Genomic DNA, 16,699 nt, shown 5'->3' on the forward strand with positions numbered 1-16,699 from the left:
GAAAAAAGCGAAACGTCAGCACGTCTTTTTGAAACCGACGTCGCTTCGACACGCGTCTTTTCGAATCTGACGCGCCGCACATCTCCCTGACAGTCGACGGCTTACGTACAGCAGTGGCGTGCCTTTTTGAAATGGCTTGCTGTCACGTTCCAGCGGCGCGAGTTGGTTTGAAATTTAAAACGCACGGTCACAACCACCAGCATTCTTGAGTAAGGCACGTTTCCAGCCTTCTCGAAAACCGAAAAAACCCTAGCAAAAGTGTCTCATACAGTGAAGGTTTGAAGGACGGGACAAATCTACAACCACCTCGTGAAAACTCCCCGCACCATGGCAAGGCCCTCGGCGCAAGGAGTGGGGGGCAATTGATAAAGGAAAATTTGGCCCGACCTCTTTATTATGAGACACGTGGCAGAAACGACAGCTCGGCAAAAGGGGTCAAGCCTAGGCAGGAACAAGGGCACACTTCGTCGAACTAACCCACCTTGTAACAGCTCGGGATAGACTTCGCCCAACTGACCGCCTTGTAATAGCTCGGGATAGACTTCGCCGAACTACCACCTTGTAACAGCTCGGGGTAGACTTCGCCGAACTGCCCTTGTAACAGCTCGGGGTAGACTTCGCCGAACTACCACCTTGTAACAGCTCGGGGTAAACTTCGCCGAACTGCCACCTTGTAACAGCTCGGGACACACTTCGCCGAACTGACCCACCTTGTTACAGTTTGGGATACCTCCGAGCTCAAGACCGCCTCGCTCAGCACTTCGCATCATCTTCTAGGCACCAAAGCCAAACAAGTCGTACCATGCCTGGCACCAGGGAATTCCGTGCCCGAGGGCGCCACGCCTGACTGACTTGGGATCTGACGTTTTGGCAGCAGCACTCTAAACGGCCACCTGCCACCGCCACTGACGCCGCCATCTCCAGTTAGACGGTTAGGCAGTGACGGTTCTGTCTCAGCAGAAGGGACGACAGCCGAGTTGACAAGCGCAAGAGTAATCATACCCGATCTGACAAGGGCCTCGGGACGAGTACGCGAAGCGACTATAAGAGCCCCCTGCCCCCCCGACAACAGAGGTATGCAAAAACTTTGCGCTATCTGGTATTACCTTGCTTTTGAAAGATTCTAACTTGAGCTTCGGAGCCTCTACACCGGGTTCCCCAGGAGCTTTCCCATCTCTCCCGTTTCAGGATCCCTGCTACCTCGTTCGAAAGCAAGGCAGTGGACAGCTAAGACCAACTGGATCGCGCTCCATCAAGTTTGATTTGCGCAGTTTCTAACATCTAGCAGGTTGTCCACCCATTAAATCCATGGATTGTTCAGTTTGTTGGCGTGTTTATCATTTCTGTGGTCCCGATTTAGGAAAGGTAAGTCGGCTTAGCTTATAGACGGGTTGGTATTTTTGGTAATTTACGGACTACCAACCTTTATTTTTGGGGCTAAGTCTAAGTGACATTTGATCCCCTATCATCCATCTTTTAGATCCCAGCACTTTTCCTCGTCGTTTAATTTCAATAAAGATTTTTATATGGTGGTTGTATATGTTTTAACATTTCTAAAATTTCAAACGGCCCTTATATGATACCATTTTATAGAAATTTGACAGAGAATTTGATGGAGAAAATATAACAAAAATGAACAAGAATAGGAAAATAAAACAAAAAGAAAAAATAAAATTGTACAAAACATAAAAAGGAAAATATTGAATACTGTAAAAAACAAAAAAAAAATGTAGCACAAAAAAAATTGACAAATATATCAACAAATACAAATAAAAGAATGGAAACTTTTGTAATTTCATCTTTACCATAAGGCTGTGTTTGGTTGCAGTGCAATTTTATTTGCACTACCAATGCATTTGTACTAGTGTAAATAGTACAAAAACTGCAAGTTCTCATTTAATTTTGTTTTATGTCTTAATTTATTTGATTTGTAATGCAATAAAAAAAAATAGGCTAAAATTTAAAACAATAATAGATCAGAATTTACTCTTGAATCATTTACATTACCACAGTTTTACATCAGTACAAATCTATTTGCATTGCAACTAAACACAGCCTAAGATTCTTTAACAGAGCAGGGGCAAAGTATAAGTATGAGGTTGAAGATGGGTCATTGTAATTGTTATAAATGAAAGTTGAGATGGATTTAATGTACAGTGAAGATGGGTCAAAGTACAGTGGTCTGTACAGGGGCAAATCATTTGCATTACCAATGTCTTGTTGGTCTGTACAGTGAAGATGGGTCAAAGTTCAGATGGATTTAATTGTTATGACTGAAAGCTCAGCGTATAATATTAAAAAAAGGTACAGTGAAATGGGTCCATACATAAAAAAGGGTACACTCGAGTAAATTGACTTACCTTTTTTTTTTAACTTCTATTCCAAACTAATTTAGGCGAGACCGTATGTAATTTACACTGTACCTTTTTTTAATATTATAAATAGACTGCTTCACTCGAGTCAACTGATTTACCTTCTTTTTTAAACCTTCTTCCAGACTAATTAATAGGGCCGGCCGGCCACCCAAGTTGCATTTACTTAAATAGTGTTGTCTACGGGTTTTCTTTTTACCCTTCTCCACCCACGCACCCACCAGCCACCACGCAAAGGGTCCTTGGGATAAGCTTCTGAATGAAGGGAAAAAAACAAGTTTTCACTAGAAAAGTCCAAAAATAAAAAGCTAAAAAAAACTGTATGGTCCGTTTGGTTTTTGAGAAAAAATGGAATGAGAAATAATGGAATGAAAAAGGAATATTTTTTTCCATTTTTGCATCTAGTGTTTGTTTCCTGAGAAACATTCTTTTTTTTTTTTTTATGGTGTGTTTGTTTTTTAAGAAAATTTTACAGGAAACATATTAAACCAATTTTGTCATCCTTTCTCACCTCCGTCAATGGCATGGCATGGTCGACTACATGAACATGTAATTTTGGCAAAGGGAAAATCTTATTCAATCAAAGGAACTTGATACCACATGATCTAGTACTATTCAATCAAGGGAAAATCTTATTTTGTAGGTGAAGAAGGCAAGTTTATTCCAAATCAATGAATTGTACTGTAAATTAACATTCTAAGAAAAAAACAGGGTAGTGAAAGAAACCCATTAAACTCCTAACAGGGTAGTGAAAGAAACTAATTACAAAAAAATATAGAATGTGTTACCTTAAGTCGAAATCACCTATTTTGTTGTTTGTGATGACCTGGAGCAAAAAAATATATATAACAACACAAAATATTAGATCTAAGATCAACTGAAACCAAAAAAAATATTGGAATCTAAAGCTAGACTACCATGACTGAGAACAAACTCCAAATTGAACAAACATATTCCAGAATCCAGATCTAGAGCTCTGGGCAAACAAACTCAAATGCATGTTCGCCTAGAAGCTAGATCTGGTTCAAACATGTCAGATCTAAGCTTACCTTCGATGGTGAGATCTGAATGACCAAGGACGGAGGGAGCCAGTGGTGAGATTTCGAGGGGAACCCATTCAATGGAATATGTCAAAAACGACATCAAAAATAATGATAATGATGAGATAGTGCCGGATCTAAACTTTACCATTCAATGAGAACACCGGAGGTGATGTCGGAGATGTGACCATTGGACGGCTCGAAGGAAGGAGACGATGTCTATGAAAGGGCTCTCGACAATAGTTTCTCACCTATTTGCCTATACTTTTTTGGGAACCTGCATCCCTAATGTTTCCTTTCATTTCATTTCCCAGATTTTCCTTTGAAACAAACACGCAAAAATGAATATTCCCCAAAGATACATTAACCAATTAGTTAATGGCACCATTAGATATTAAACCTTGCTTAAGTTAATGGCATTAGCCATTTACAAGACAAATGTTGAAATTAAGATCAGTAAGTGTTTAATATGAATAGTCTTTTACAGTCCAAGGGCTTGGTCTGATAAAGTCTTGATATTGGAAAGACTTGCGTTAACCAATTAGTAATTTAGTATCATAAAGGTGGTAAATGTTTTTAACAATGCCAGTAAATCGAATGGATTAACGAAAAAAGATTCATAATTGGGAATTATGATAAGGCTTATGATAACGATGAAGACGATGGTGATATATTTGATAATTTATATTAAGTTGTAAGCTTGGAATCTAGTTTGGCCCGGGCTTATATTTCAGGCTTGGGGTCTAGTAAGGGCTCTGCGTTGCCCATCCAGCCCATGATCACTCCACTATTTTTTAGTAATTTTAAGAGCTCGATCCCATATCAGCATAAAAATAGTGTATTTAATACAAAAATTAAAAAAAAAATACTTTTATTTTGGAAATAATACTTGTTAGGGGCTTGTGGTTTGTGGGTGACCCACTTGCACCACGCAAAGACAAATGTGCATTATGTGTACCCACATTTAGGGGTGAGCAAATGGGTAGGTTTTACTTGAAATTGGATAGAATTAACCTTAGATAAGCCTTGAACTGGCCCTATGTACCCAATTTGTTACTAAATAGGTATAGTTCCAAATTTTTTGAACCAAATGCCATTCAAGCCAGTTCTAGAGTCCAATGCCCCACCCTACCCATTTAGGGGTGAGCAAATGAGAGTGTAAAACTTTTCTTGACTAAAATGCCCATATTTGTGTATTTAGTCAATATCTAATTATGAGGGTTGAAAATGTAATTTCAACCAATAATGCTTTTCACCTCATTTAATCCCCCCTCATTAAGTCTTATATTTAAGGTATTAACTACCATTCTCTCTTATTAAGTCCTATAACTTTTCTTGACTAAAATGCCCATATTTGTGTATTTAGTCAATTTTCAATTATGGGGGTTAAAAATGTAATTTCAATTAATGCTTTTCACCTCATTTAATCCCCTCTCCTTAAGTCTTATATTTAAGGTATTAGCTCTCGTTCTCTATTATTAAATCACATGTTTAAGATATTTTTTCATTAATAAATGTTACTAATTATATCAATGTCTAATAATTTTAGCAATATAAAACCCATATATTTTAAAACATAAAGATGAAACCTTTATTTGTCCAAGTGATGACTAATCAATTCAACCATCCGAATAAAATTGGTCAGCCATTGAAGTCATAATCAGATAATAAAATTTTTAAATATAAATAAATATAGAATGTTACAAAAATGTAGAAAAAGTTAGACAGTTTGTGATATATTATTAACCAATTTTAAAAAACAAGTGTAATAAATAATAATTATTTTTATTAGTGATGAAGATGAATTACATAATCTAAAACCAATCAAGAATGAAATTATTTTCCCATTTGGTAGAGATCAATAGTTTAACTTTTGGGTCAAATGTGGCAACATTTATTGTCGTAATTAAATAATAAAAATTAATAAAATATAAAAAAAAACATTTGGAAAAATGTACAATATAATATATTTATCATATTAAAAAAATAAGTGTACATAATAGAATTATTTTTACACACATATAAATAAAAATTTATAGAAAAAAAATGAACATAAATATAATTCTATATTTACACTATTATTAAAAATATGAATAAGATTGTGAAACTTTCTTTTAACTAAAATGCCCATTTTGTGAATTTAATCCCTATTTAATCGTGGGATTTAAAATATAATTTGAACTATTGTTTTTTACCTCATTCAATTCCCTCTTTTTAAATCTTACATTTTTTTTTTATAAATGAACAAATGAAGATACATAAGAGGATAGAACATTATAAAAAGAATAGTCTGGTTGGTCAAGCTGGTAGGCTTGTCAAAGATACTCAAAGCTTTGCAGCATAATATGAAAAGATGATATCTGAAAAATAACTTATCAATTAACTAGAATCTTAAAAGTAGTAGTGAATAAAGTGTGATTTATCAAAATTAATGGGTGAGTTTTGATTGGTCAAAACTTTTTCCATACCATATCTTTCTCGCATTATAGATTTTCCCTTACTATGCATTTGATTAACAGTGAAAAACAAAAAATTAAAAAAAAAATGCATGGATTTTATAGACAACTTTAAATATATTATTATTATTATCATCATCATATAGAATTATCATGTATAAAGTATGCATACACTTACTAGTATTTGAATATATATGATAAATAATGCTAATATACTAATTAATCAATTTAACCACCATCATTATTATTATTATTGAAAGTCAAGTTTACTAATATTGGAACCACCAAGGATAAAACCAACATTGAAACTGATCCTCGTACGGTAAGTTAGTTTCCAAGTTTTTGGCGACCTCTACAAGGTCGGGTCTAGGTTCTGACATAAGACCAAACCTAACTAATCCATACACACCTACCCATGTTGCACAGGATTCTATATTTGGTGGACATGCAACAAAGTAAACGAGTTTGGTCATTGCATCACAATTCACAATAGGACACGTGCAATCATGAAAAGCACCAATGGAGATAGTTTCCACAATAGCAAGGAAAACAAAAATATGTCCTCAACCCTCAATAAAGAAGGGAACTGAATAAACAAACCTAAAACTGAAGTAAAAATTTAGGGGGTGTTCTTTAATGGAGTTTGGATCATGGGGAGATGTGAGGACCCATCCGAATTCTCTATAAAGTGATTGTTTTTCTTGACAGTCCAAAGTAGGGGTGTCATTTGGACTGGATTTGGTCCAATTCGATCCTGTCCAATGTGAGTTCATTATAAATGGATCAGGTTCAATTAAATCTAATAAATATTTTGGATCGGTCCAATTCAATGTCTAGACCGTTCAATCTGTTCAAATTCATTTTGATTCTGATTGGTTTCAATCTAAACCTAGTCTATTGACACATATATTCTTATATTATATCAATGGATCAGATATTGGCTTAATCCAACCCAATCCAATATAAATTTATTATGCACCGACCAGGTCCAATCCAATCTAATAAATATTTTGGACTGGGTTGATCCAATCCAATGTCTTGTTGGTCTGTCCAATCCGTCCAAATTAATTTTGAATTGGACGGGATCCAATCCAAAACCGGTCTATTGACACCCTTAGTCCAAAGCATAAAGTAAAATCGGCTGGTTTGAAAACGATCATTCACAAAACTGTAGTAGGGAAAAAAGAACATGGTGTTGTTTTTTTCCTGAACATGTTATTGGTTATACCTGTGTTTTTGTTTCCAAAACTGAAACAAAAAAGATTTGTTTTTTAATATATGGTTTAAAGGACAGTAGTGCATGGGTATGCAATAGCATTAGCACGTGTGGAATGTGTAAATATAAGTTGACATTATATAAAAAATTATTTTTTATGAGGTGCAGTAAACCAATTCGTATATCTGCTACATGTTTTCATTTGATTATTTAATATCATATTATATATATAATCACAATGCTAAAAAAATTATTTTTTAACATTGTGTTGATGGTCCTATTAAACGTGTATCATTTTCTAAAACAAAAACAAATTGTTTATGCCTTTTCAAAACAAAAAACAGGGCTCACAAAGACGTTTTTCTCCTAATAAAGTCCTACTCTCAATAAACATGTACTAGCGGAGGGACCCTACTTCGCAAGGATTGGAATGGAACTTTATCTTTTGATCACTATTTTGTCAAAATTGTTGAACCAGTCAACAATTTTTTGACTTGAGCGGTTGAATTGTCGACCCGTTAACTCCAATAATGGTTTTTGGCCATTTTTTTGTTTTTTTATTGGGAATTATCCAAGCAACCGGTTCCGTTTTATCCTAATCTTAGTCCCTAGTAAAAAATCGTTTAATCGGTCAACAACCCATTGACCCAGGTGGTCGAACCGTTGACCCATTCAATTGTTTTTGTTTTTTTTTTTAATTTTTGTTGTCAGAACAGGCCATCCGTTCAAACTGAATAGTCAAACCATTGACCCAAAAACCGGTGGCCATAACGGTTCCGTCTGCATGTCGTATGAGTCGCACGCTCGAATAACATAACACATGGTATTGTTTAATGGACCTCGGACACTCAATTTTTTGCCTATAAATTTTTTTGTTAAAACGGGTCATCCATTTCTTTTTTTTTATTTGAGTACCATCCAGGCAACCAGTTCCGTTTTACCCCAATCCCGGTCCCTAGCCAAAAAATGTTGAATTAGTCAACGACCCATTGACCTGAAAGGTCGAACCATTGACCCGTTGACCCATTCAATGGTTTTTGGCCTTTTTTAAAATTTTTGTTGTCAAAACGGGTCATCCATTCAAACTGGACGGTCGAACCGTCAACCCGAAAACCAATGGCCATAACGGTTCCATTTTTTGGTCGTATGAGTCACACGCTCGAATGACATAACACGTATGATACTGTTTAATGGACCTCACACACTCAATTTTTTGCCTGTAATCTTTGTTGTCAGAATGGGTCGTTTGTTCGAATTGGATGATCAAACCATCGACCCGAAAACTGATGGCTAGAATGGTTTTGGAATTTTTTGTTGTCAGAACGGGCCATCTGTTAGAACCGAACAATCGAACCGTTAACCCATAAACCAGTGGCCAGAACGGTTCCATTTTCGGGTTGTATGAGTCACACGCTCAAATGACATAACACGTATGATACTATTTAATGGACCTCACAAACTCAGCTTTTTGCCTATAATTTTTGTTGTCAGAATGGACCATCTGTTCAAGTCAAATGATCAACTGGCCAGAATGGTTCTCTAATTTTTTGCTTATAATTTTTGTTGTCAGAACAGTCCATCCGTTCAAACTGGACGGTCGAACCATCGGTTGTTAGAATGTTATTAACAACATTTATCAATAATAGTAAGTAATTATACTATTTAATTAAATAATCATTAATGATAGTTTTAATAATGTTATTTAGTTATTTTTAATATAAAAGTAAATATTAAATTATGAATAAGATTTATTAACAATATTCATTAAATTAATAATTACCAAAATTAAATTAATTTAATAGTATTTATCAATAATAGTAATTATAATATTTTATTAAATAATAAATAACAATACTTTTAATAACGTTTTCAATTATTTTTAATATAACAATAATTACTAAGTTTACTAACAACATTTATTAATAAGAATATTTATCATTTTAATTTAAAGCAAAATTAAAGTAAATATCTATTTATTAACAATATTTATAATAACAGTAATTATTAATTATAATCACTAATTATATATTTATTAAATATATAATAATAATAATAATTGTAATTAATAGGATAGGGGTGCTCTCACATGGGAATCTACTTACACGAATAGATTCCATTTGTTGTATAAGGAGAGCATCCCAATCGTATTAATATATATATATATCCCTTATACATGGGTTGGGCCGAGCTTGAATGGTCACATGGATTAGAGATACAAATGGATTTGATCATATTCGAATCCAGTCCGATTGAATATCACTAATGATGACTCGAATCGAATATAATGAAGGGTAATTTGGCCTGACTTGTTAACATGTTGTCAGGAGGAGGGACTTGTCGATTAGGAGACATCTTAACATTTCTGGACACTTCAACAGGCCAAGTCACCTTGGGCCAGTCGGCCAAGACCAAGGTCCTAAGGAACTCACATGCACCAAATTGCTGAGGGACCACGTAGCCCTCTTCTAGAAGCTAGCCAACTATCTCTGACCTCTTCGGGATCACGTCGTATGACAACGGACCTTATCCTTATCCCGCCAATATTGGAAGGATCCAGATAAGGCTTATCAGCTCACACGGAATCCATCTTTGGGTGCGAAACAAACTTCGAGTTACACGGGCCAGTGATCTCGAACACGTTTTGTGAGACCTACGACAGCTCGCCTATATAAGGGCATCACCTCCAACCTCACAAGGTATGTGCAATTTAGCTCTCTTACTTGCATTCAAAACAATTACTCTCTCTACACAAACTCTTTGCTAACTTAAGCATTGGAGTGCCCACATTGAGTAAAGTACCCCGAGACCTCTGATACCATTTTCTTGCAATTCGATCGGCCATGTAACAAATCAACGTTCGAGCTACCTTCCAGTAAGGAGCATACAGATTGTGCATCATTAGAATCCGTTAAGGATGTTTGATATCCAAACCTGATCTGATTTGATTCAAATTATGAAAAATTCAATAAATTATTAAAAGAAAAAATAAAAACAAAAAATATAAGTATCTTTTCAACTATTTCATCACATATATTAATATATACATGCATTTTTTTATAAAAAAGGGAAAATTCCCGATAGTTACCCTATACTTTAGGCCGAGTGCCAATTTAGTACCAAAACTTTAAAACATGACAATCTAATACCCGAGCTTCTGAAATGTGACAATCTAGTACTTATCGTTAATAAATCGTCAGTTCTATATATCACGTGACCTCATGTACGATTTAAGACTCTTGAAAATGTCAAAATTACTCTGAGACATTGTTCATCATCTTCTTTCTCAAGAAAATGAAACAGAGCCCAAACTCTCAATAGTCCACCATCATTTCATGACAAAAACCCAAGAGCCCAAAATAAAGGGTTCGTGGCTCGCTATCCTCCAAGTCTGAATCTCTTGCCGACACAAACTTTACCCACATCTTACCCAAATAACACCACAGCTACGCATGGAGAACATCTCATCCTCATAAATGGTATTATATAGGGGGAGATATTCCCAATTCACGGGGATAGTGTGTTGTGAGTAGACGTGAGCAGAGTTCTTGTGGGCAGGTGATCCGGAGTCCTATCCTCCAACAGCCCAAAATAAAGGAAGCGACAAATCCATGTTTTTAAAACCCAAACTTATATTAGAGTCCGAATCTGCTAAACCTTTTTTTAACTCTCATTTCTGCCAGAGGCAGATTTGAATTGGGGTCTTTTCACTCCTAGTAATTCTACCTACAACCGGTACCTGGGGATTTGGTATCGTGGTGTGTCTCCTCAAACGCTTGTATGGGTCACCAACAGAGACCGCCCAATTCCAAATAGGAATGGAGTGTTTACCATCGCGGGGGACAGAAACCTCCAGATTTTAGATGGTGAAGGAAAAGTAGTTTGATCTACAAAAGTCGCAATTGCAACCATTAACACCAACGCTACGCTCTTGAATTCTGGGAACCTTATCCTGACGGCAGGAGGAAGAGGAGGAGGAGAAGAGAATGAGAATCACAACCCGATATGGCAGAGCTTCGTCTATGATGAATGCAACCCATCGAGCACGTTCCTCCCAGGCATGAAGCTGGAGACAAACCAGATGCTAGCATCATGGACAGATGAATATGATCCAGCACCAAGAGCATTCACATTTGAGCATCATCATAGTGAGCTATACCAGTTTACCATCAATAATGGATCAACCGTCTATGGAGAGGTGGATCGTCGGATGGATTATCTTTCTTAGTGGCCTACTTGCTATCAAATTATGGTGTCGATGCCATTGATTATTCCAATGGAAATCTGTTGGACCAACTCACAAGGAAAAGTAAACCCATCCCAAGCCAATAGAAGAGTAACGAAATTCAATTACAGGAACACGAGGTTGGTGATTGACCCAACCGGCCGAATCAATTTTCTGAGGCTGAGAGGCCACGCGTGCGAATTGTTATGGTCATTACCGAATGACAATTACAACGTCCGCAAAGCTTGTGGTGTCGACGCTGCTTGCAATGCCAATTATACGCCGGCTTGAATGTTTGCCTGTGTTCCGTGCCCAATCGCAGGAAGATTGGGATCCCAGGATCCCAAATCGGCACTCGACCTAAACTACAGAATACCTATCGACAACTTTTCCTATAAAAAATTATAAAAAATGCAATATAAACATATTAATATATACATGTTTTTTCAATCGGATCCGATTATCCGATCATCCGATAAAGGGCTATCCAAATCCGGAAAAAAACAATGGTTGGATAGGATATATACGATCAGGATCTGAACCATTTGCACTCCCAACATCAACAAGTTAAACTAAATCTATTTAACACCAATAATTAAGATATTGTATATATGATGCATACGTATTCGTATATATGCATGTAAGTGGCCTTTTACCAAAAAAATGTGGCTAGGATAGGCTAATAATGAAATAGGGTCGGTCCATATGGGTTAAATTTGGGCCCAACTTAAAAAAACAAAATACTTGGGAGCCTAGGGATGCAAACAGATTGTATCGGATTTGAATAAGGGTATATTCAAATATGATTTGAGACTGTTTATATTGAATCCGATCCAATCCGAAGATCCGATTGGATCTGATAGGACTCGATTTGAATTCGAATCCTATTGATAGGCTAGATCTACGGATCTTATCCGATCCAGCTTGTTTTCTTTACAAATGAAAAAGAAAATTAAAATATACTAATTTAAATAAAGTAAAAACAAAAACTACACATATTTTTTAATTATTTCCATCATCATATATATACATGTTTTTTTATAAAAAAATAAATAATATAACAAATTTATAAAGATATATTTATAAATAAATAAATAACATATATATGTATTATATATTTATATTTTATAAATATATTATATATATGTGTATTATATTTTATATATATATAATATGTATTATATATTTATAAATAGGGTAAATCTCTTAAACTACCCCTACTGTTTAGCTATTGCCTTGTGGTACCCTTGAGTTTTATGACAATTGTAATTGTCATTAAATCGGGATGGAAAAGTTGATTTTATGTTTTTACCCTTCCTTAATGAGGGAATGATTAAAGGATTATTCCCACCCGAACACTATTTATCATTGTTCAGCGAAGAAGAATATCATCGTTCAAGCGGAGAAGATCCGCATTCATCTTCCATGACTTCTGCTACAAACTCTAGCAGGTTGTACGGCGGTGCACAACATGTTTGTATGAAAAACCATGTGTTTCCATCATTTTTTTCGGAAACATTTCGTGAAACCCATGACACTCCACTATATAAGGGCACAAACCCCCAAGACCCAGGTACACGCGATTAAGTGTGTTCTAGCTCTCTTACTTCCAACCTTTTAGCTCACAACCACGACAAGAATACTAACTTAAGCATGACCTCACCGGGTTAGCCACCCTAGATTCTCTGATATATTTTCTTGCAGTCCGCTCGTCTCGTTCAGTAACCAGCGTTCAAACTACTATCCAACTAGGTGCATCCAGATCGTGCACTATCAATAGCCATGGCAATGATGAGGAGTTGGATAATCATCATGATGTTGATGATGGGGAATTTGAGGGTTTGTATGATGATGGTGATGATTATTCATATGATGATGGTGGGGACCAAGAAGGTTCGGATGAGGATGATGGTAATGAGGGTGTAGATGATAGTGGTGGTGTTGATTTGTCTGACTATGAGCCTATCAGTGAGTATGACTATCTAAGGGAAAGGGGCAATACAAGGGATTTTGACTTTTCCAAACCAAGATTTCGGGTTGGTATAGAGTTTACCAATGTGAAGGAGTTTAGTCAAGCATTGAGACAGTATTGTGTGGTGGAGGGTATAAAGATCAAAAGAAAGAAAAATTAGAAGTGTAGATTTACTGGTGTGTGTGTGTGTGTTGTAGTTGACTGTGACTGGAGGATTCGTGCATCCCTTGGCCATTATGGAAATAGTTTCATAGTGAAAACCCTTAATGATACACATAGTTGTATCTGGGTGACTATAAATAGGGAGACAACAAATACATGGCTGTCAACAAAGATTGAAGGACTATTAAGGGCTGATCCTACCATGTCAAGCAATGTGCTTAGGTATGAAATTAGGAAAATGTTTGGGATAGATGTCACCTTGAGGAAAATACATAGGGCCAAGCTTAAGGTTGTTAATAGGATTAGGGGATCATAGCCAGATTCATATGCAGTATTCCCTCAGTATTGTACTGCCTTGCTTGCAAGCAACCCTGGGTCTGTTGTGAAGCTGCATGCCCCATTTGCCTCAGAATAAGACACATATGGGGTTTCAAAAGAGTCTTCATATACCTTGCAGGTTTAAGGGATGGGCTCTTAGATGGTTTTATAAATATTTTTGGACTGGATGGTTACCACACCAAGACTGGTGCAATAGGGGGTATAATACTCACAACTGTAGAGATTGATGGCAATAACGGAATATTTCCTATTGCATATTCTGTAGTGGAAGTTGAAAGTCAGGACAGTTGGACATGGTTTTTTGTTGAGTTAAGAGATGCTCTGGGTATTGATGGCCCACATAGGTGGACATTTATGTCGGACAGGTAGAATGTATGTATATATTTGCTTGGTTGAGTTAATGCATAATTTTCTTTGTTTTTATTATAAATAACACTAATAAATGTGATGCTTGTTTGCAGGGCATTGTTGAAACAGTATCATGTTGCATTCTTGGTGCAAATCATAGGTTCTGTCTATGACATTTATGTAGCAACTTCAAAAAACTCAAGGGAATGGTTGTTTCATAATACTCCCAACCAAGAGAGGGCCCATATGATGACATAAGTTATTTCAAACATATAACTTTCAGTTGTGTTATTTTTTGAACTTTGATATATTTTGACACGTAGATGTGATGGTTGTTTCAGAATACTCCCAACCATGAGAGGACCCATATGATGACTTGGGTTCTTTCAGACATAATTTTTAGTTGTGTTATTTTTTGAACTTTGATATATTTTGACACATAAATGTGATGGTTGTTTCAAAATTTGGTATATTTTTTGAACTTTGTGATATATTTCAGAATTTGGTATATTTTGAATATAAGATAATTTAAACTTATACATGGATGTGATGGTTGTTTTATTTTTGACACACCTATGTTGTGATATGTTTTAGAATTTGGTATATTTTGAATATAACAAAATTTAAACTTAGGGTGCCCTTAAACTTATATCACACCCATGATCATAATTTACAAGTACATAGTGGTGATATAAATAGTTTATATCACTATTCACTGTTCAAGAGACAGTTTAGTTGGATGAAGAGACTTTCTAAATTAGCTCAATTCCATACCATGCATCCAATAAATCATAATTTGCAGGTACATAGTGGAGATATAAACAATTTATATCAATATTCACTATTCAAGCGATAACTTGGTTGGATGAAGGGGCTTTCTAAATTAGTTCCATTTCATCTCATAAATATGGATTCAAGGGACAACTTGTTTTCTTAGAGGTCCGCATCATGCTAACTATTGTATAACAAAGGATTATTAGGTTCAAATATATTACAATTTGTTTTCTTATAGGTTATGGATGTGAGTGAAATATATTACAACTTGTTATGAGAGTGAATCAAATATATGACAGTTTGTTTAATGGCCAAGACAGGAATTAAACATATGGCAGTCAAATATATTACATCAGTAATATTTGTTTAAGAATGATAAATGGACAATAAACATACTATAATATTATACTTAACAGTATATGAAAAAAAGGTTCACAAATGTTTGATAAAACATATGAGTGAGAGAGAGTTGTGAGAGTCATCCCTATATATTAAACAAACACTTTCAAACACTAATGCAAAATCAGAAAGCCACATCATGCATCTTTTATGCGTAAATCCTTGATATGCTTCAATAACTTATCACAAAATTCGGACATCTTATCCAAAATATCATTCTCAAATTGTACAACTGCTACTATATCGTCCAATGTTTCCCTAGATGACATTTCATTTATTCCAGAAGGTCCTAAACCATCATCTACTTTCATGGTTACACTATCTAACGGTGTTACCCATGAAAAAAAATTACAGCTACCTACTTCATACAAAAAATAATTGAATTTTCATAAGTCATTGAACAAAACAATTATGGAATAACACATTTTTTCTTACCTTAGGCTTTGCACACACCTAGAACCGTTTTCCTTGGCTGCTAGGCTTTTTCGGTGTGAACACTCGACATAGCCCAATGTAATAAGACACATCATTGCTTTCATCTTTCCATAAGAAAATGTTGCATCATTTATTGAGGGTAAACTACAACAAATACATGTTATTTAACATAAAATATGTTAACCTACATAGAAGATGTTGGGCAAACTACAACAAAATTACCTAACCGATAGCCTACATAGTAGTGGCACTCATTGAACTGCTGGGCAACGTTCTCAAACTTTCCATGCCTAGCCATGACTTTGACACACTCTCCACTGCATGGACACACCACATTCACGATGACATATCACAATTGTTGTACCTGCAATCATTAGAATAACATATTAAACATCACATACGGGTGACTGGGCATATGGGGTGGAAGGGGTGGGGGAGGGGTTGGACGTGCGAAGCGGGGAGCTGGGTGTGCTGGGGGGGAAGGGGGTGGGCATGCCGGAATGAGGTGGGGGTTGGGCGTGCAAGGTGGGGGCTAGGAATTTCGTCGAATAGATGACAACCAATGACTGCATCTATTCGAAATCCCACCACCATTCTCCTCTCTCCTCCCCCACGCTGCAATGGCAGTGGCACAATGCATTGGTCACCGTCGTTATCCTACCCCACACCATAGTTGCAAAACACCGCGGGTTTCAAAACCCTCCTTGGGGTCACCAACGACGATGTTGGCGCTGCCGATGCTGCAAATTAAAACAACGCTACAAGTTAAAACGACATAGTCGATGTTCTATAAGAGGACGTCGGTGACGAGCCATACTCTAACTAGGGGTGCTCACAGTTTGGTTAACCGAATCGTGGGGTTTTTTCTTGAACTGAACTGACTTGATCGGTTCTTTTAAAAACTAAACCGAAACTGAACTGACTTGATCGGTTCTTTTAAAAATTAAACCGAAACCGAACTGAT

The 16,699-nt window shown here is 36.1% G+C and overlaps 1 long non-coding RNA gene across 1 annotated transcript; it reads right to left on the minus strand.

Moving 5' to 3' along the window:
* Positions 1-2,930: 2,930 nt before the first annotated feature.
* LOC148850183 (uncharacterized) lies at positions 2,931-3,743 on the minus strand. The gene is made up of 2 exons (XR_016099761.1): positions 3,422-3,743; positions 2,931-3,198 (listed from the first exon to the last, which is right to left on the minus strand). It is a non-coding gene; the product is annotated as an uncharacterized LOC148850183 (long non-coding RNA).
* Positions 3,744-16,699: the final 12,956 nt, after the last annotated feature.

This window comes from Nelumbo lutea, chromosome 5 (assembly GCF_056320005.1).
Source record: "Nelumbo lutea isolate HS-2025 chromosome 5, American lotus-T2T, whole genome shotgun sequence".
Taxonomy (NCBI): Eukaryota; Viridiplantae; Streptophyta; class Magnoliopsida; order Proteales; family Nelumbonaceae; genus Nelumbo; species Nelumbo lutea.